Consider the following 20,665-nt stretch of genomic DNA (forward strand, 5'->3'; position numbering starts at 1 on the left):
CAACAGCGTGGGGGGGGGGACTGAGAGAGAGACAGAGAGAGACAGAGACAGAGAGGAGATAAGTTCAGCTGTAAAGAAAGCTCTTTTTTTGTGACACCTGCTAGGCAACTGGTTGTGTCAAGATGAAGTTGGGTGTCTCCTTCCCAGCTGCCATCTGCGTGCACGGCCACAGAAGTGGCTGCTGATGCTCTGGCTGAGGAGTGGAAGGGTTGTGTGGCCTGAACCAATGGTGGGAACAACAAACAAAGTCTTCCCATGAAGCAGGGTGGCTGGAGGCCAGGAGAGCGCACCTGCCCTTGAGTAAAGGACATTCTTATAGATCAAGAGAGAGGAATCACAAGGGTATTGGAGGGTGCGGATGCCAATCAGAGTGTTCAGAACTTGGTAATTTTTTTTAAAAAAAAAGGAAAGAAGATTCCTACTATGCTGACCTGACAGATGCTGCTCTGCCTCTGCAGCTGGGTCCCCAGAGAGCTAACAGCGTCTGACAACTTCTCCATCTCTCTACAGACGAGGCCCAGCAGCATGTTATCAGGAAGCCCTTAAACAAGGAAGGTAAGAAGCTCAGGACCAAAGCCACAAAGATTCAGTATCTTGTTACCCAACGTGTCCTGCAGCACAAATGCCCACGTATTGCTCTGGAGAAACAAATAACTAAGAAAAGTTTGGATGAGGCTGCAGAATTTGCTAAATTTGTGGCCAAGAAAATGAAGGGAGCCAAAGAAAAACACCAGGAAAAGATTGTCTAGAGACATAGGCTGTCCTTGTGAGAGCTTCTGTTGCTAAGTTTAAGTCTAGTCAAAAATAAGTCTTTAAGTGTAACAAATAAATGATCATAGCTTGGGGGATGAAAGGAAAAAAAATGATTAAATTCACAAATAAATGGTTGGCGTTGGAAACAATCACTGTAAGTGAAGTAACCCAAACCCAGAAAGACAAATTGCCTGTGTTCGCTCTTATATGTGGATATTAGCTTTATATCTTTGGATATGTGTATTTAAATTGAAATACCCCATAGATGGCAGTACACTAGTAAGGGGCCTTGGGCAGGGACGGGGGTCTTCAAGGGAAGGGCTATGCAATGTTGGTAATACAAAGGGTATGGAATGGAATGCCAGTGGCACACTACTAAAGGGCCATGGTGGCTGGGGTGGCATTCAAGAGAAGGGGTGTAAAAAGTTGGTAATATAGAGGGGTATGGAGTGCCGTGGTATCAAAGGGGGAAGGAGAATAATGGCACAGGGAGGGTTAAAGACAGTGGGGGGTGGGAGGGCAGGGTAGAAGAGGGAGTATGGGGGGAACAATCAACAGGAAAGGCATAGATTAGAAACTAGTCATGTAGCGTGGGACTGAGGAAGGGAATGAATCCAAAGCCTACAAAACAAGTATAACAAGTTGGGAGAGAGTGGAAGAAGAGACCATGATTCATGACTATTTCCGTGATCAGAAGTAACACACGATCACCCTTCCAACTGGGCAGAAAGGCTCGCAGGGCGTGCTGGTCACTTACTGCCTCTGCTGCAATTCACTTGAAGTGACCAATCCCGAGATTACTACAGTCCCCACTTGTTTTCCATCACAAGTCCCATAAAAGTCCTTCGTTTCAACACTTTCCCTGCAAAAGTGTATATCCCCTTTCCTACTTTCTTTAACCCTAGAACTGACCCCCATTTATCATTCAACACTTTTTTTTTTCTTTCTCTCCCTCACTACAATGAAAGCTTCATTAAAAACAGTGGCTTTCTTGCATGACTGCATCCACACACTGTCTCCATAAGAGCCTGCCATACAGAGGGTCAATGAAATGAAGCAAAGAATTAGCATTGTTCCCATGCCCCCAAATGAAGTATAATCAGCTTACAAATAGGTACAGTATGACAATGAAGGTCTGGCTTATTATAAGCAATCACAATCTATATTCCAAACCCTGAGGACTGGAGCACACATGTTTTATGTCAAAGACAGCACAGTAACGCGAATAAAAAAATATTCAATATGGACCGTTATACAACCAACACGGAATAGTACTAATACAAGCAGAGTAGCAAGGAGCAGCCAAGATACAAGCAAGCCCAGTGAGGTGGTGCCCATAATCCCAGCACTTCGGGGGTTCCAGTAGCAGCTCCCTCCCACACTGGCCTGCTTCCTTCAGATTCTCAGGCGACTTCCGAAACCTCTCGAAGTCTGCTGCGGCTTCTTCAACTTGTATTCATTTGTAAGGCACAGAAGCACATCCAGATATATACATAGATGTGCTGAGGGGTGTGCTCTGTGTGGTGTGAAAGTCATTGTCAGTGATTAAAACTGGAATCGAAGAGCGTCCATTCCCCTCCGCCAGAACAGCAAGGAGGGCAGTGTTAGATGGCTAACTGCTGCCTCTGAAAGCAGTGATCCTTGGGACTTTACTGTTATCCAATGGATTCTGACAGTGTGGGAACATACAGGTGTACAGCTGTTCCGTGTTTCTAGCATAACCTGCTTACATCAGGAGGCCTGCCTTGATGATCGAGCAGAAGACTGTCCGAAGCTCAAGTGTCAGCAGGGGTTGCTATGGCTGCTGCCAGAGAGCCCAAGGAAGACAGATGCCAAGAGAGCAGTTTGGAGAGTACTTGGCTCCGTGTTGGAAACCTAGAGACAGAGGCTCGTTTCTAAAGTAGGAATCCACTTCATGAATTGTAATAGCCACAAGTTGTCCATTACTATGAATGACTGACCTGTCTTGGCTACTTTTCTATTGCTGTAAAGCGACACCGTGAACTAGGCAGCTCCTAAAGAAAAGCATTTACCTGGGGACTTGCTTACAGTCTTGGAGAGTTAGTTCGTTAATTGTCAAGGCAGGGAGTATAGCAGCAGGCAGGCAGGCATGGCACTGGGGCATCATGATAATTTACATCCTGATCCACAAGTTAGAGGCAGAGAGAGAGAGAGAGAGAGAGAGAGAGAGAGAGAGAGAGAGAGAGAGAGAGAGAGAGACTGAGAATGGTGTGGACTTTTGAAAGCCCACCCGCAATGACACACTTTCTCCAACAAGGCCACACCTCCGAATTCTTCCCAAACAGTTCCACCAACTGGGGACCAAGCATTCATATATATGAGCCTATGGAGCTAGTCTCATTCAAACCATCACATGACACAGTTGACACAGCCCTGCACATTACTCCATTGACACTGGTGCTGAAAGAACCTCACAGACAAAAGATGTTGATCATACCATAGTTCACAGGACTCTGAAGCCAGACACTATCCTCCACAATGGCAAGCAAAAGAGCAAGGGAGAGTAGTAGACCACTATATGAGTTTTGGAAAACACATTTGTTGGCTCACCTTATTGTCCCCTGGACAAATGAGCTGTGTGTCCCATAATGAGAAACCAGACGTCTGATTGCTGTGTTATTTGATGTATGACTGTGTGTTTTATGGAACTAGGTGGAAAAATCAAGACACAAATTCTGTCAAATTTCATACCACCACTCTGATGAATTGAATGTCATTATGATAATGAAGTTAGTTTGAAAAAATCACCCACCTCAGTTGAAGAAATTCTTTTCTTAAATTTTTTTTTTTTTTTTTTTTTTTTTGGGCTGGGCAGTGGTGGCACACGTCTTTAATCCCAGCACTCGGGAGGCAGAGGCAGGTGGATCTCTGTGAGTTCAAGGCCAGCCCACAGAGTGAGATCCAGGACAGGCATCAAAACTACACAGAGAAACCCTGTCTCAAAAAAAAAACAAAAACAAAAACAAAAAATTTTTAAATTTTTTTATTTTATTTTATGTGTGTGTAAACCATACAGATGCCCAGTCCTGGAACTGGAGTTACAGATAGTTGTGAGCCACTGTGTGGGTGCTGGGAATGGAACCCAGATCCTCTTAGCTACTGAGTCATCTCTCCAGCCCTGAAGAAACTCTTGCGAACCCTGTTTTGCAGAAGAGTACATCTTGAGAGAGCAATGCTTATGAGTACTTCCAGCGGTGAGTAAGCTGAAGCAGAAGGACATACAGTTGGAGGAGGAAGAAAGACAGTCCTCAGAGATCATCCAGAAAGACTGCAGCAGAAGGAACTGAGCTCCATGTGGGAGGGAGACCAGCAACGACAGACAAGCTGGAACAGAGAGGCTGGTGACAAACTTCCCAAAGGAGCGGAAATTCCTACCTCTGGAAAGTCACGGAAACTTCCTGATCCATCCTCAGTCATTAGGAGAAAGTTCATGCCGGTGGAGAAAGTAGGGAATAATAAAGAAGGAAAATGTGGCGTCAGCTCCCCTTCACATGCAAGGGCCTGAAGCAGAGGATCCATGCTACCTGGCTATGGGCTCAATCCCTGTCGAACACTGAAGAAACCATCAACTGAAGAGCTGGCAGACAGACCCTGGACATGTGCTCAGCTAGGACAGACAGGGGCTGGTACAGTATTTGATACTGCCACCACCACTGTTTGGTTTGCTTGTTTGAGACAGAATTTCAAGCTACCTCACACTTGCTAAGTGGCCAAGGAGAACCTTGAGTTCCTGATTCTCCTTCCTCTCTCTACCTCCCAAGTGCTGGGATTACAGGTGAGCACCACCATGCCTGGTTGTCTGTGGTGCTGGGAATGGAACCCAGAACTTCCTGTACGCTAGGCAAGCTATCAGCCAACCTACATCCCCAGCCCTAAAGATGGACATTCAGCTGCTGTAGCCTTATACACTTGCTTCCATGAGCCACATCTTATTGGATAGTAAGTATATTTTGGAATTGTTTTTGCTGGTTTTTTTTTTTTTTTTAGCAACATTTGTACAAGATGACCACATATTTCATTTCTTTCTTCTAAGAAGGATTTATGAAAAAAAAAAAATGACACTCTCTCGGGGAGGGGAAAAAATGACACTCTCCTAGATGGTTGGGCCTTTAATCCTAAGTCTTATTACTACAGGGAAGCTAAGATGTGACATTCTAGATCTCAAGAGAAAATAATGTTAGGGAAAGAGCATTTACTCAGAAGGAGTACAGTCTAAAGGTTTACATGACAGCGTGCTCTGCCTGGATTTGTAATCATGAAAGTAGCAAGCAGAGGAGCCATGGACCCTGGCACCGAGGGGCCATATTACGTCTATCCAAATGCAGCAGCGTCAGCAACACAGATGTTGTCAATCATGCTTCTTGCTACAGAGGTTGCAGCTGGTGTGTGACTTCACTGTTGGTATAGAGTTTATGTGCAAATGATAGTAATGAATGGGCAACAGAGTAAATTCCAGACAGAGGAGAAGCCATGGCAGGGGCCCTTTCATCCCGTCATAGGTCATAAAACAAAGGTGCAGTAGTTTTTACAGCATGTGCTATTTAAGGAGAGACAGGGTCACCTTCTTGGCAACCCTATTAAAAGATTCCCAGTATCATTCCAACTCCAACGTGGTCAGCCCTTACATTGGAAATATGGATAAAAGTGACTTACTTCAACTTCAGAACTGGACAAAGAAGTTGATTTAGAATCTGGTGGAGAGGTAAAAACGGGAGGTGAAGCTTTTGAATGAGATGTGGACTTACCTTCTGCCAAGACCTCTTCCAAGGTAGAAAAGGCATTCATTAACACAACTAAAGAAATTTATTTTTAAAAAATCCAAGAAAGCTCGTATCATATTCATAACAAGGAATGTGGGGTTAAAACCGGCTCTCAGTGAGGGACTACTTACAAACGCCACAGGGGGAATCACAGGCCAGGGCAGACTGCCCTGGGGAGCTACTCAATCTGTTGCCCTTCCATCATGTCAACTGGGGTATGAAGCTATTCAAAATGGACTTACATCACAGGAGACCTCAATCCTTCATATTCTTGCATAACTTTTAGTAAGTGGTTCCTAAAGGTTACATAAAGAGATAGGATTTGGAGATTATATTTATTTCCATCCTTGGTTGATTTCTAGGTAAAATGGTAGGATTATTTTTGTTAAACCTTGTCTAGTGTCCGCAATCTCCAAATGAATGGTTTGGTTGGTTCTGTTGAGGCAGTGTCTCCTGTAGCCCAAGGTGGCCTCAGGCTCACTTTGTAGCCAAGCCTAACCTTCAACTCTTGATCTTGCTGCTCAGCTTTCCAAGTGCTAGAAATATACGAATGCACCATATGCTTGAAAAGCCATGCTGGGTACTAAACTCAGGGCTTTGAGCATGCTGGGCAAGCTTGCTACTTGCCCACAATTTCCTTAAGACTTCCTCAGTAAAGGTTTTATCAGTCTCAGTGAGTACTGTTGGTAAAAACACCATGTAATGAATGGGAAGAGCAGAAGCAATTTTAAAGCCATTTACTCATTGCTAATGTGAAGGATGTCTTGGACTTTTATATCCTGCATTATTGGCATTCTGTATATCTAATTTAATGTCCTGTTTAGGTACACTTTGCCAAGCTTGAGTTCTTTAATGTATTTGCCTAAATTCTATACTATTAAAGCTTAAAGCTAGCCAGGTGGTGACTCATGCTTTTAATCCCAGAGGCAGACAGACAGACTTCTGATTTCAAGGCCAAACTGGTCTACAAAGTGAGTTCCAGGCCAGCCAAGACTACACAGAGAAACCCCATTTCAAAAGACCAAAAAAAATTTTTTTTAAAGCTTGAAGTTACAGAGTAATTATTAGGAATTGGTTGGACACTGAATTTTAAGCCTTCTGACATTGTTATGGAGCATGTTCATCTTTTCTTGCCAAAAGTCCAAGAAAATATGCTTAAATGTCACTAAAGGCCATATATGCGTAGTACGATAAATGCACAGGAGTTTGTTTAAGAAGTATTTTGGAAATTTATTAAGGTAAATTGAGGAAATACACTCATGAATACAGAATGGAGTAGACAGCTGAGATCGTTTTCTGATCTGACTGGAAGCAAATCCACCTTGCAGGCAGAAGCAGTGAGAAGGGGCACTGCCTCCTTTGGGCCACATTAGCCCAAGGTCATAGGTGGAGCAAATACCACTACATTTCCCCTTTTTGTCTAAATAAGAAGGCTCTAAACTTAATACAAACTATATACAATAAGAATGATTATCAGGGGTTGGGGATTTAGCTCAGCGGTAGAGCGCTTGCCTAGCAAGTGCAAGGCCCTGGGTTCGGTCCTCAGCTCGGGGGTGTGTGTGTGTGGGGAGATTATCAAGTTTTGCCCAGGAAAAACAAAGGGTAACAACATGAACAAAAATGGAACTACAACCAACAAGAGTAACATCAAATAAGAAAGATATGCTAAATGTCCAGAACATAGGTAAATGGCAAATTACCAAGATTACTCCAATAGCTGTCCTATCCTGAAGAATCTAACTTTAGTATCTAAAATTTTCTGAGCTAAGATGTGAGAGAATTATAATTGTAACTATCTAGTCTTCAACACAATCAAAGATCTGAAAAGGAAAATAATAATACCTAAGAAAAACAGAAAATCCAAGCAAGCAATTTCCAAAAATTTTTTCGAGAGTAGACAGAGACAGCTGGCAGCCTGGATAGTCACCTAAAGTTTCTCATCATCATTGAGGCATTCAATTTGGCTATAGGCCTAGAATATCTGATGGGCCATTTTCAGAAGCAGAAATTTTGAAAGACCATCTTACCCTGTCTTGGTAGAGTTCAGTAGTTGCTTTTCCTTGTGTCCCACTCATCTAGAAAGGACAGCATTCATACTGTCAACAGTCAAGGCAAGGGCAGTTCTTTGCCCAGCAGGCCATTTTGTGCAAAGAAGGAGACAAATTTCCAACAGAAATGTCTTAGAAGCCCAACATTCTCTCGGGATCAGATCAGTGCTGCCAGGAGCAATCATGTCTCATGTCAACAGAATTCTAAGTTATCAAAACATTTAAATGCCATATTCTCTAGGTCTATGAAGTGTTTGAAGATTACCTATCCATCTGACATATGTTTCTGTAAATATGGAGTGTAGCGGTAACGCCCGCATTACCGATACCCTCACCATGTCTGAGCGAAGGGCTGCGGATTAAAAATAGAGACAAGAGACAGCGAGTCATTCGCCATGGCTGAATGCCGAATGCCTGTTTATTGAAAGAGGGAAGAAACCTTAAATACAGGCTTACAACACAAATGGAGGAACCCCCAGAGGGCAGAAGTTCGCTACCAATGGTCTACATTCCAGACCCAATGTTCTACATTCTTGCATCTAAGTTGTTTACACCAAATACAGGATGTAGGAACAAAGAACCTCCGGTAAGCTCTCTGGTGATCCTTAGGTGAGAAGGAGACCGGCAGGGAATCTGAATAGGGAGGACATCTGGTAAAGGTCAGCAAGCAAGGCTGCAGCCACTCACAGTCGGGGGCCAGGGCCCATGGCGCCCACAATGGAGAACCTAACTAATGTAACTATAGAAATGACAAGCATGGGTGACTATAAATCTACAAGTCTTATCTATGTAAATAAGCTAAAAACTAAGGCTTCACATTAACAGGTAAACAGTCTGTAAACAGATGTACCATATAAGGACAATGTCCTCAAAATTGTGACAATACACAAAATATCTTGAAAGACCCTAGCCCTTCAGGCTTACACCCCCAAGCCTCAGGAAAATAGAAACTTCAAGCACCAGGAAATGAGAAACTAAAAATCTAGTTCCAAGGGCAAGCTGACTTAGCCATTGTTCAATCTCCCCTGCAACCATATAACAAATGTAAATAGATTTCTGTTAAGAGATGTGCTCAACTGTGACTGGGATAGTTGCAGGTGTTCCAGGAAGGACCACTGTGACCTTTGTGTAAACTCCACTCCTGCCTTGATATCCCCCTTGAGGTTTCAGGAAAAATGTACCTGTTGACGTAACTGTACCCCCTCTGTGATCACTCTGTACCCAGACAATGATCTTGTAAAACGAAATTGTATGGGAATTGTAATCTTATGGCTTTTGTGGGTTTTTCCTTTAAAAACCCCCATGTGGCTGCAGTAAGATGCGGCTCTTGCTCTTAGGAGCAGAGTTTGCCCTTCTATATAGAAGCTTAATAAATCCTCCTGCTATTGCATCAACTGGACTGGAGTCTGGGTTCTTGGGGTGCCCACTTGAGACCCTAAATTTTGGGGTCCAATATTAGGATACACAATATTTTGGGGAACACAATACCACCACACTGTGATGTCCTGTAAGAAAGCTTAGATAGTTATGTATCAACAGGGCTAGCTGTAGAGTCTGCAGCAAGTCTCAGAGTAATGGATAAGATTGTCTGAGATTCTGGCTAGAAATGTAGTATAATGGACCATCTCATCTTTGAACTGTCCTGAACAGTTTTCAGTCCAAAGTTGATCACTGAGTAATGTTCTTAGGTGCCATGACATCTTTCTGACAGCCCCGTATGGGATGATGTGTGTTATATATATAGGATGTTCCCTATTTCTGATGATTTCCTGTAATTGTATAAATTATTCTGTATTATCAGGAATAAACTCAGCAGTTTCAATATGTAAAACAACTTTCTCTGCATATTGAGAGTCAGTAATAATATTGAAAAGTTCCATGAAGTTCATTAGTACCATAAGAATGGCATACAGTTCTGCCTTTTGTACAGACCTGTAGGGGCTTTGAGCCACTTTACTTAAATCTTCTGATTTATATCCTGCCTTTCCTGATTTATTTGCATCAGAATAGAATGTGGGGACTCCAGAGATTGGTTTTTGCCGTACAATATGAGGAAGGTCCCATTCAATTCTCTTTATGAATTCTATTCTCTTGCTTTTGGGATAACAGTCATTAATCTCTTCCAAAAAGTTACTGCAGGCTGTTTGCCAGTATTCATTACCTTTCTATAAAGAGGAAATCTCCTCATTAGTTAAAGGTACTACAATTTCTGCTGGGTCCATTCCTGTCAACTGACAAAGTCTTAATTTTCCTTTTAGAATCAAATCAGAGATCTTTTCTACATAAGTCTTAAACTTATTACTCAGTTTACATGGTAAAAATATGCATTCCAATATAATATCTTTCCTCTGCATTAAAATCCCAGTGGGGAGTGTCTGGAGGGGGTATGACTAGATTTACCCAATCTAGTTCTGGATTTACCCAATCCACATGGGCCTCTCATATTTCTTTTCTACTAGAGTCAATTCCTTCTCAGCTTCAGCTGATAATTCTCTTGGACTGCTTAAGTCCTTGTGCCTTTTTAGGGTATTGACCAAATTTACTAGTCCATTATAACACAAATCTTAAAAGGTTTTATTAATAAAAAACCCAGAGCCAGAGACAGAGGTAAATTCTGAAAGACCAGAGGAATAGAACAAGCCAAAGCAAATCTTACCTTATCGACCCTCAGCTTCCAAAGAGATCTACATCCTATATACTCATGCCTATATTCCTTTCTGTTGAGCTAACTTATTTCCTCTCCACCCAGCTACATCACTTCCTGTCTGTCTGTACAGACCTCCAGACCTTTATGGTTAACTAGTGTTGGAATTTAAGACGTGTACTACCACGTCTGGATGTGTTCCCAGTGTAGTCTTGAATTCACAGAGATCCAGATGGATCTGTGCCTCCTGAGTGATAGGATTGAAGGCATGTGCTACCATTGCCTGACTTCTATGTTTACTATAGTGGCTGGCTTTTTCCTCTGAACTTTATTAGGGGACACAGATAAAATATCACCACAGTCCATCTTTAGGTATTCCAATGATGGTCTGTAAGTTAGAGATGCTTCCTAACAATTTTTGAAGATCATTAAGAGTCTGCAATCAATCTCTCCTGAGATGTACCTTTGGGGATATAATTTTTTATAGATCTATCTTATATCCTAAGTAATTAATAGAATTTCCTCTTTGTATTTTTTCAGGAGCAATTTGTATTCGCTAGCAAGGCAAAACTTTGCTTCTTCAAACATGTTTTCTAAGGCACCTTACTTTGGATTGGCTAATAAGTTATCATCCATATAATGGTAGATTATAGATTGTGGAAATTTTGCACAAATTATTCCCAACTGTTTTTGCAGCAAATATTGGCACAGGGTAGAGCTATTTAACATTCCCTGTGGGAGGACCTTCCATTGATATCTCTAAACTGGCTGGGAATTAGGTAGTGTGAAGGTGAATTTTTCTCTATCCTTTTCTTGTAGAGGTATGGTAAAGAAACAGTCTTCTAAGTCAATAACTATAATAGGCCATTCTTATATAACAGAGAGGGCAAGGGTATCCCGTTCTGTAGGAAGCCCATAGGATAAATTACTTTATTTATGGCTCTCAGATCTGTCAGCATTCTCCATTTACCAGATTTCTTTTTAATGACAAATACAGGAGAATTCTAAGGGCTGGTAGAGTCTTCAATGTGTTGAGCATTTAACTACTCATGTACCAGCTGTTTTAAAGCTTATAGTTTCTCTTGTGTCATAGGCCATTGTCCAACTGAGACAGGTTTATCCATTTGCCATTTTAATGGTAGGGCCATTGTGCTTTGTTTATGTACAGCCTGAATGGTTGGTGACTGTTCTTCATAGTATCTTTTTTTAAAGAAAATTTTTCCATTCATTTTACACACCAATCAAAGATTCCCCTCTTTCCTCATCCCAACCTCCCCGCTCCAGCATCTCCCTCCCAACTCACCTCCCACTCCTCCTCACAAGAAAGCAAGCCTCCCATAAAGAGGCACATCCAGTAGAGGCAAATCCAAGCCCCTCCCCTTGCCTCAGTGAGGTGTCCTATCATAGGTAGTGGGCTCCAAATAGCCCACTCATGCACCAGGGATGGATTCTGATTCTACCACCAGGTGGCTCCCCAAGCAGATCAAGCTACACAACTGTCTCGCCATGCAGAGGGCCCAGCCCAGTCCCATGCAGGCTCCACAGCCATTGATCCAACTTTCATGAATTCCCACTACTTTGGTTTGGTCATCTCTGTAGGTTTCTCCATCATGATCCTGATGCACTTGCTCATAGAATCCCCCTTCTCTCTCTTTGACTGGACTCCTGGAGCTCTGCCTGGTGCCTGGCTGTAAATCTCTCTATCTGCTTCCATCCATCATTGGAGAAAAGCTCTGTGATGACAGTTACAGTATTCACCGATCGGATCTCTGGGGCAAGCCAGTTCAGTTCAGACACCCTCTCCACTATTTCTAGTAGTCCAAGTTGGAGTCATCCCTGGGGATTCCTGGGAACTTCCCTAGTACCCAGTTTCTCTCTAACCCCATAATGTCCCCTTCTGTCATGGTATCTATTTCACTGCTTTCTCACTCCATCCCTGTTCCAGCTCAACCATCCAATTCCCTTATGTTCTCCTCCTCCATCCCCTACACTCCATTGCCTATCACTCATTCCCAGTTTACTCATGGAGATCTCATCTATTTCCCCTTCCCATGATGAGCATTCCACTTTGGGTCTTCCTTGTTAGCTAGCTTCTCTGGAGTTGTAGGTTGTAGTCTGGTTATCCTTTGCTTTACATCTAGTATTCACTTATGAGTGAGTACATACCATGTTTGTCCTTATGAGTCTGGGTTACCTCACTCAGGATGATATTTTCTAGTTCCATCCACTTGCCTGCAAATTTCATGATGTTATTGTTTTTCTTTGCTGAGTAGCACTCCATTGTGTATATGTGCCACATTTTCGTAATCCATTCTTCAGTTGAGGGACATCTAGGTTGTTTCTAGGTTCTGGCTATTACTAACAATGCTGCTATGAACATAGTTGAGCATGTGTCCCTGTGGTATAATTGAGCATTCCTTGGGTATATGACCAAGAGTGGTATCGCTGGGTCTTGAGGAAGATAGATTCCCAATTTTCTGAGAAACTGCCGCGCTGATTTCCTAAATGGCTGTATAAGTTTGCACTCCCACCAACAATGGAGGAGTCTTCCCCTTGCTCCACATCCTCTCCAACATAAGCTGTCTTCAGTGTTTTTGATCTTAGCCATTTTGACAGGTGTAAGATGGTATCTAAGAGTCGTTTTGATTTACATTTCCCTGATGATTAAGGATGTTGAGCAATTCCTTAGATGTCTTTCAGCCATTTGAGATTCTTCCTTTGAGAATTCTTTGTTTAGCTCTGTAGCCCATTTTTTAATTGGATTGTTAGGTATTTTGATGTCTAGTTTCTTGAGTTTTTTTATATATATTTTGGAGATCAGCCCTCTGTCAGATGTGGAGTTGGTGAAAATCTTTTCTCATTCTGTAGGCTGTCATTTTGTCTTATTTACTGTGTCCTTTGCCTTACAGAAACCTCTCTGTTTCAAGAGGTCCCATTTATTCATTGTTGCTCTCAGTGCCTGTGCTACTGGTGTTATATTTAGGAAGTAGTCTCCTGTGCCAATGTGTTCAAGACTACTTCCTACTTTCTCTTCTATCAGGTTCACTGTAACTAGATTTATGTTGAGGTCTTTGATCCGCTTGGACTTGAGTTTTGTACATAGTGATAGATATGGATCTATTTGCAATCTTCTACATGTTGACGTCCAGTTATGCCAGCACCATTTGTTGAAAATGCTTTCTTTTCTCCATTGTACAGTTTTGGCTTCTTTGTCAAAAATCAGGTGTTCGTAGGTATCTGTGTTAATGTCAGTGTCTTCAGTTAGATTCCATTGGTCCACATGTCACTTTTTATTCCAATACCAAGCTATTTTTATTACTATAGCTCTATAGTAGACCTTGAGGTCAGGAATGGTGATGCCTCCAGAGGTGGCTTTATTGTATAGGATTCTTTTAGCTACCCTGTTTTTTTGTTTTTTGTTTTTGTTTTTCTAAATGAAGTTGAGTATTGTTCTTTCCAAGTCTGTGAAGAATTGTGTTGGGATTTTTTTGATGGGGATTGCATTGGATCTGTAGATTGCTTTTGGTAAGATTGCCATTTTTACTATGTTAATCCTACCTATCCATGAGCATGGGAGATCTTTCCATTCTCTGATATCTTCTTCTATTTCTTTCTTCAGACACTTAAAAGTTCTTGTCATACAGGTCTTTTTTTTTTGGTTTTTTGAGACAGGGTTTCTCTGTGTAGCTTTGCGCCTTTTCCTGGAACTCACTTGGTAGCCCAGGCTGGCCTTGAACTCACAGAGATCCGCCTGGCTCTGCCTCCCGAGTGCTGGGATTAAAGGCGTGCGCCACCACCGCCCAGCTGTCATACAGGTCTTTTATTTGCTTCAAGTTACACCAAGGTATTTTATATTATTTTTGTCTATTGTAAAGGGTGATGTTTCTCTAATTTCTTCCTCAGCCCATTTATCATTTGTATATAAGAGGGCTACTGATTTTTTTTTTAGTTAATCTTGTATCATGCCACATTACTGAAGGTGTTTATCAGCTGTAGGAGTTCCCTGGTAGAATTTTTGGGGTCATTTATCATATCATCTGCAAATAGTGAAAGTTTGACTTCTTCCTTTCCAATTTGTATCCCCTTGTTCTCCTTTTGTTGTCTTACTGCTCTAGCTAGAACTTCAAGTACTATATTGAATAAATATGGGGTGAGTAGACAGCCTTGTCTTGTTCCTGGTTTTAGTGGAATTGCTTTGAATTTCTCTCCATTTAATTTGATGGTGGCTGTTGGCTTGCTGTAAATTGTCTTTATTATATTTAGGTATGTTCCTTGTATTCCTGATCTCCCCAAGACTTTTATCATGAAGGGGTGTTAGATTTTGTCAAAGGCCTTTTCAGCATCTAATGAAATGATCATGTGGTTTTTTTTTTCTTTCAGTTTGTTTATATGATAGATTACATTGACAGATTTTCGTATGTTAAACCATCCTTGGATCTCTGAGAAAAAGCCTACTTGATCATGGTGGATAATTTTTTGGATGTGTTCTTGGAGTGAGTTTGCCAATATTTTGTTGAGTAATTTTGCATCGATGTTCATAAGGAAGACTGGTCTGTAATTATCTTTCTTTGTTGCATTTCTGTGTGGTTTGGGAATCAGAGTAATGTAGCCTCATAAAAGGAGTTTGGTAACGTTTCTTATGTTTCTATTGTCTGGAACAATTTGAAGAGTATTTGGTTTTTTTGGTTTTTTTTGGTTGGGATACTTTTAATGACTGTTTCTATTTCCTTAGGGGTTATTGGTCTATTTAAATAGTTTATCTGGTCTTGATTTAACTTTGGTATGTGGTACCTATCCAGAAAATTGTCCATTTCTTTTAGATTTTCCAATTTTGTGCAGTACAGGTTTTTGAAGTATGATCTGACGATTCTCTGGATTTCCTCATTGTCTGTTGTTATGTCTCCCTTTTCATTTCTGATTTCGTTAATGTGGATGCTCTCTCTTTGCCTTTTGGTTAATTTGGATAAGGGCTTGTCTATCTTGTTGATTTTCTCAAAGAACCAACTCTTTGTTTCATTGATTCTTTGTGTTGTTCTCTTTGTTTCTATTTTATTGATTTCAGCTCTCAATTTGATTATTTCCTGGCATCTATTCTTCCTGGGAGACTTTGCTTCTTCTGTTCTAGAGCTTTTAGGTGTGCTGTTAAATCACTAGTATGAGATTTCTCCAACATCTCTATGTGGGCATTTAGTGCTATGAATTTTCCTCTTAGCACCGTTTTCATAGTGTCCCATAAGTTTAGGTATGTAGTACATCATTTTCATTGAATTCTAGGAAATCTTTAATTTCTTTATTTCTTCCTTGACCCATTAATGATTCAGTTGAGCATTATTCAGTTTTCATGAGATTGTTGGCTTTCTGTAATTTTCGTTGTTGTTGAAATCTAACTTTAAGCCATGGTGGTTTGATAGAATACAGATAGTTATTCCAATTTTTTGTATATGTTGAGATTTGCTTTGTAACTGAGTATACAGTCAATTTTAGAGAAGGTTCCATGGGGTGCTAAGAAGAAGGTATATTCTTTTTGTTAGGGTGTAATGTTCTGTAGATATCTATTAAGTCCATTTGAGTCATAACATCTATTAGGTCCCTTATTTCTCTGTTAAGTTTCATCTAGCTGATCTGTCCAGTGATGAGAGTGGGGTCACATCTGCACCTATGTCCACTAATCCTTCAAGGACAATGCTATTAATTTACACTTTAAGGTTTGTTCTTTGTTCACTTATGGAAATCTGCCAAAATATTCACTTTATGGTGTATTTTGGAATTTTTATTCACCTATCAAAGTTGTTCTATCATCCAGTGCAATATGGTTCTTAACATTAGGCACTGGGTTATTTAATTGTCCTGGAAAGGAATTTCCTTTATAGTATATGGAAATGTTTGGACCAAGTTTGATTTGGGGGCCTGAGAGAGGCCCCCTGAGGCATTTTCCACGGGAAAAGGGTTGCCTCCTATGTCCCTTGTTGATCTGAATTCATTGGTCCAATGTCAGCCTTTTCCATACCTTCTGCATAATTCAGAATGTTGGCGTCTCCTGTTTGGGTTATTTCTAGAAGAAACATTGCTTCTAGGAGCACCCCATGTACAGTTTCTTCTTATATGACCTGGTGTACCACTGTTAAAACATTTGTTACCTTGATACCTCCTTCTACCTTTGAAAATTGCCTCTCCTATCCAAGCCTCATTATCATAGTTAACCGACTCAACACTGTTTATATATTGAATCCATTTTCCTAAGGTGCTGACCTGACCTTTAAAGGTATAAGTATTCTTTTATTAGCATTATCAAAATCCAAAGACTGACTTAATACTTGTTTTAATTATGGGTCTGATATTGCCTTGTTTACAGTCATGATCAACCTTTTTTTCCCTTTAATTTTATTTTATTATTATTATTTTGTGGTTTTTCGAGACAGGGTTTATCTATGTAGCTTTGTGCCTTTCCTGGGACTCACTTGGTAGCCCAGGCTGGCCTCAAACTCACAGAGATCCGCCTGCCTCTGCCTCCTGAGTGCTGGGATTAAAGGTGTGCGCCACCACCGCCTGGCTCCTTTTATTTTATTTTACAATACCATTCAGTTCTACATATCAGCCACGGGTTCCCCTGTTCTCCCCCCTCCCACCCCCTCCCCTTACCCCCAGCCCACCCCTCATTCCTACCTCCTCCAGGACAAAGCCTCCCCCGAGGACTGTGATCAACCTGGTAGACTTAGTCCAGGCAGGTCTAGTCCCCTCCTCCCAGACTGAGCCAAGCATCCCTGCATAAGCTCCAGGTTTCAAACAGCCAACTCATGCAATGAGCACAGGACTCGGTCCCACTGCCTAGTTGCCTCCCAAACTGATCAAGCCAATCAACTGTCTCAGCTATTCAGAGGGCCTGATCCAGCTTGGGGCCCCTTAGCTTTTGGTTCATAGTTTATGTGTTTCCATTCATTTGGCTATTTTTTTTCAATAATTGAGTAAAACCAAAATTTATTATAAGCCACAGTTGTCCTAGGGACCTCCATGCTATATATATAGCCTCCATGGTTCTATGAGTTGTGGTCTGATTGTTCTTTATTTTATATCTAGAATCCACTTATGAGTGAGTACATACCATGACTGTCTTTCTGGGTTTGGGTTACCTCACTCAGGATGATTTTTTCTAGTTCCATCCATTTGCCTGCAAATTTCATGCTTTCATTGTTTTTCTCTGCTGAGTAGTACTCCATTGTGTATATGTACCACATTTTTTTCATCCATTCTTCCGTTGACAGGCATCTAGGTTGTTTCCACATTCTGGCTATTACAAATAGTGCTGCTATGAACATAGCTGAGCATGTCTCTTTATGGTATGAATCAGCATTCCTTGGGTATATGCCCAAGAGTGGGATGGCTGGGTCTTGAGGTAGTTCGATTCCTAATTTTCTGAGAAACCGCCATACTGATTTCCACAGTGGTTGTACAAGCTTGCATTCCCACCAACAGTGGAGGAGTGTTCCCTTTGCTCCACATCCTCTCCAACATTGACTGTCATTGGTGTTTTTGATGATCAGCCTTTGTTAAAAAAAAAAAATCAGGCTGGATGGTGGCACATGCCTTTAATCCCAGCACTTGAGGGGCAGAGGCAGGCAGATCTCTGTGAATTCGAGGCCAGCCTGGTCTACAAAGTGAGTTCCAGGAAAGACGCAAAGCTACACAGAGAAACCCTGTCTAAAAAAAAAAAAATTAAAAAAAAAATCAGTAAATGGTTCTTTTGACCCTTGGAAATCCTTCATATATATATCTCAGTTGGTTTCCCTGGTTCTGGAATTTCCCCCCAACTATTTAAAGCTGCCATATGGCATAGAAATAATGTATGCTCATCCACAGTAGTTTGTACATTTAAATCAGCAAAATGACCCTCACCAAGAATTTGATCTTGGGAGGTCTCAAAATCTCTGATTTTACCTTGCTGTTCAAGGGCCTTAGCCTCTTCTCTAAACCAGTTTTTCCACTGTAATCTCTGGCTATATTCTAACACAGCTGAGATGAACTGATTCCAGTCATCTGGTATAATTCTATTTCTAAATGATCACATATTTAACATCTGTTTTATATATGTTGAATGTGTTCCATAGGCGACTACCACATCCTTAATATCTTTTAAATCTCTCATGTGAATAGGTTGCCAGATATATTCTATATGTTCTTCAGGATGTGTATAATCTGCTGGCTTCTCATGGATGGTAACAGGATAAGCCACTTTATAAGTGCTACCTGGCAATGTTATTACTTGTATGATTCTGCCATTCTGCTTATTAGTTCCTCTATTATTCCTACTAAGAGACTCCCCCAGAGCTTGAAATTGATTAACTACCACTTTCTGTAGTGTTTGAACCTACTCTGTTGTAGAGGATTCTATAGATTTCATGGAATCATACAATTTTTTATGTTCATTAGAAACATATGATTCCACAGACTTTATTCTATCAATTAGCAGTGATCTTTCCTCCTTAGAAATAATCTGAATGGCATTAATGAGCTGGAAGTACTCAGGTATGGTCATGCGACTGGCAGGAGCCTCTGTCTAGTTGGTGCTATTGGGCTAGTGGTGGTGGTCATGGGAAGGGACATGGCACCAGTACTGGACTCAGCTGGAGTAGGGGGCCGTGTACGCTCTCAAGGGCTGCTGCCCAGGGTGTCCCAGAATTGACAGCAGCTACATTGAACAATTTCAAAAGTAAAGGAACAGTCTGTTGATAATCTATAACCAGGCAGGGAACTGTGACCTGATCTGGCTGCTAAAAGCATGGAACTAGAGCTGGACAGTGGTGGTGCACGCCTTTAATCCCAGCACTCGGGAGGCAGAGGCAGGAGGATCTCTGAGTTAGAGGCCAGCCTGATCTACAGAGCGAGCTCCAGGACAGGCACCAAAACTACCCCGTCTCTAAAAACAAACAAACAAACAAACAACAACAAAGCATGGAACTAGAAAGGCAACTAGTGTGGACACCTTTCTCTCTGAAGGGTGCTCTATCTTCTGCAGAATATACACGCTTCTGGCAGTGGTTACAAGAACCACTCCCTCATGAGCTGCCTGGCCTGGGAATTCCTGGCTCACATGCCTTGTGAGCTGCCTGGCCTATAGTCTCCCTGCAGGGCTGCAGGGCTGCAGGGCTCAGGCAGTCCCTGGGGGTTTGCACTTCTCAAGGGCTCCGCAGTGTAGAGACACTCACCAGCCTGCTGCCAGTAGGCCTAGAAGGGGTGTGTGGGGTTCAGATCCATGTGGTTGGGCTCCAGATAATGCGATTAATCCATGAGAGTCTTTTAAAGAAGTATTAGGGAAATTTATTAAGGTAAACTCATGAGGAAATACACTCATGAATACAGAACAGAGTAGATAGCTGAAGTTGTCCTCTGATCTGACTGGGAACAAATCCACCTCACAGGCAGGAGCAGGGAGAAGGGGCATGTGACCCTTCTCCCTCTCCTTATAAGAGGTCCTGGCTATCAGATTAACCATATCATATATTGGATGCTGATTCAAAGCATGCATTGACTTCTGGAGAACCCGGTCCCTGCCCTCCAGGATGCTGCTACCTAATTGGAACTGTAACTGTGTCTTCAAAAGGCCATTTTGTCTTTCTATCAGGTCAGCTGCTTCAGGATGATGGGGAACATGGTAGGACCTGTGGATTCCATGATTGTGGGCCCACTCTTGTACCTCTCTGGTTGTGAAATGAATTCCTTGTTTAGAAGCAATGCTTTGTCGAATACCATGATGGTGGATAAGGCATTCTATAAGTCCATGGATGGTGATGTTGGCAGAAGCATTATGTGCAGAAAATGCAAATCCATATCCAGAATAAATAATCTACTCCAGTATGGACAAAGTGTTGTCTTTTCCATGGAGGAAGTAGTCCAATGTAGTCAACCTGCCACCAGGTCATTGGCTGGTCACCCTGGAGAATAGTGCCATATCTGGGCCTCAGAGTTGGTCTCTGCTGTTGACAGATCTGGCACTCAGCAGTAGCTGTAGCCAGGTCAGCCTTGGTGAGTGGAAGCCCATGTATAACCCCCATCTCTGCCACCATGGCCACTCTGCTCATGTGCCCATTGACCAATGACAGGTATATCGAGGAAAGAGGTGGACTGTCCACAGAATGGGTCATCCTATTTACTTGATTATTGAACTTCTCCTCAGATGATGTCATCTTTTGGTGAACATTTACATGGAACACAAGAATCTTCACATCCTTTGCCCATTTGGAGAGATCTCTTTACATACTTCTTCCCCAGGTGTCTTTCTCAACTATTTTCCAATTATGCTCTCTCCAAGCTCCTGACCAGCCAGCCAATCCATAGACTACAGTCCATGAGTCATTGAACAATCATACATCTGGTCATTCCTCTTTCCAAACAAAGTGTAATTCCATGTGTACTGCCAGAAGTTCTACCCACTGTGAAGACTTCCT

Source organism: Peromyscus maniculatus, chromosome 4, assembly GCF_049852395.1.
Source record: "Peromyscus maniculatus bairdii isolate BWxNUB_F1_BW_parent chromosome 4, HU_Pman_BW_mat_3.1, whole genome shotgun sequence".
NCBI classification, from domain to species: Eukaryota; Metazoa; Chordata; class Mammalia; order Rodentia; family Cricetidae; genus Peromyscus; species Peromyscus maniculatus.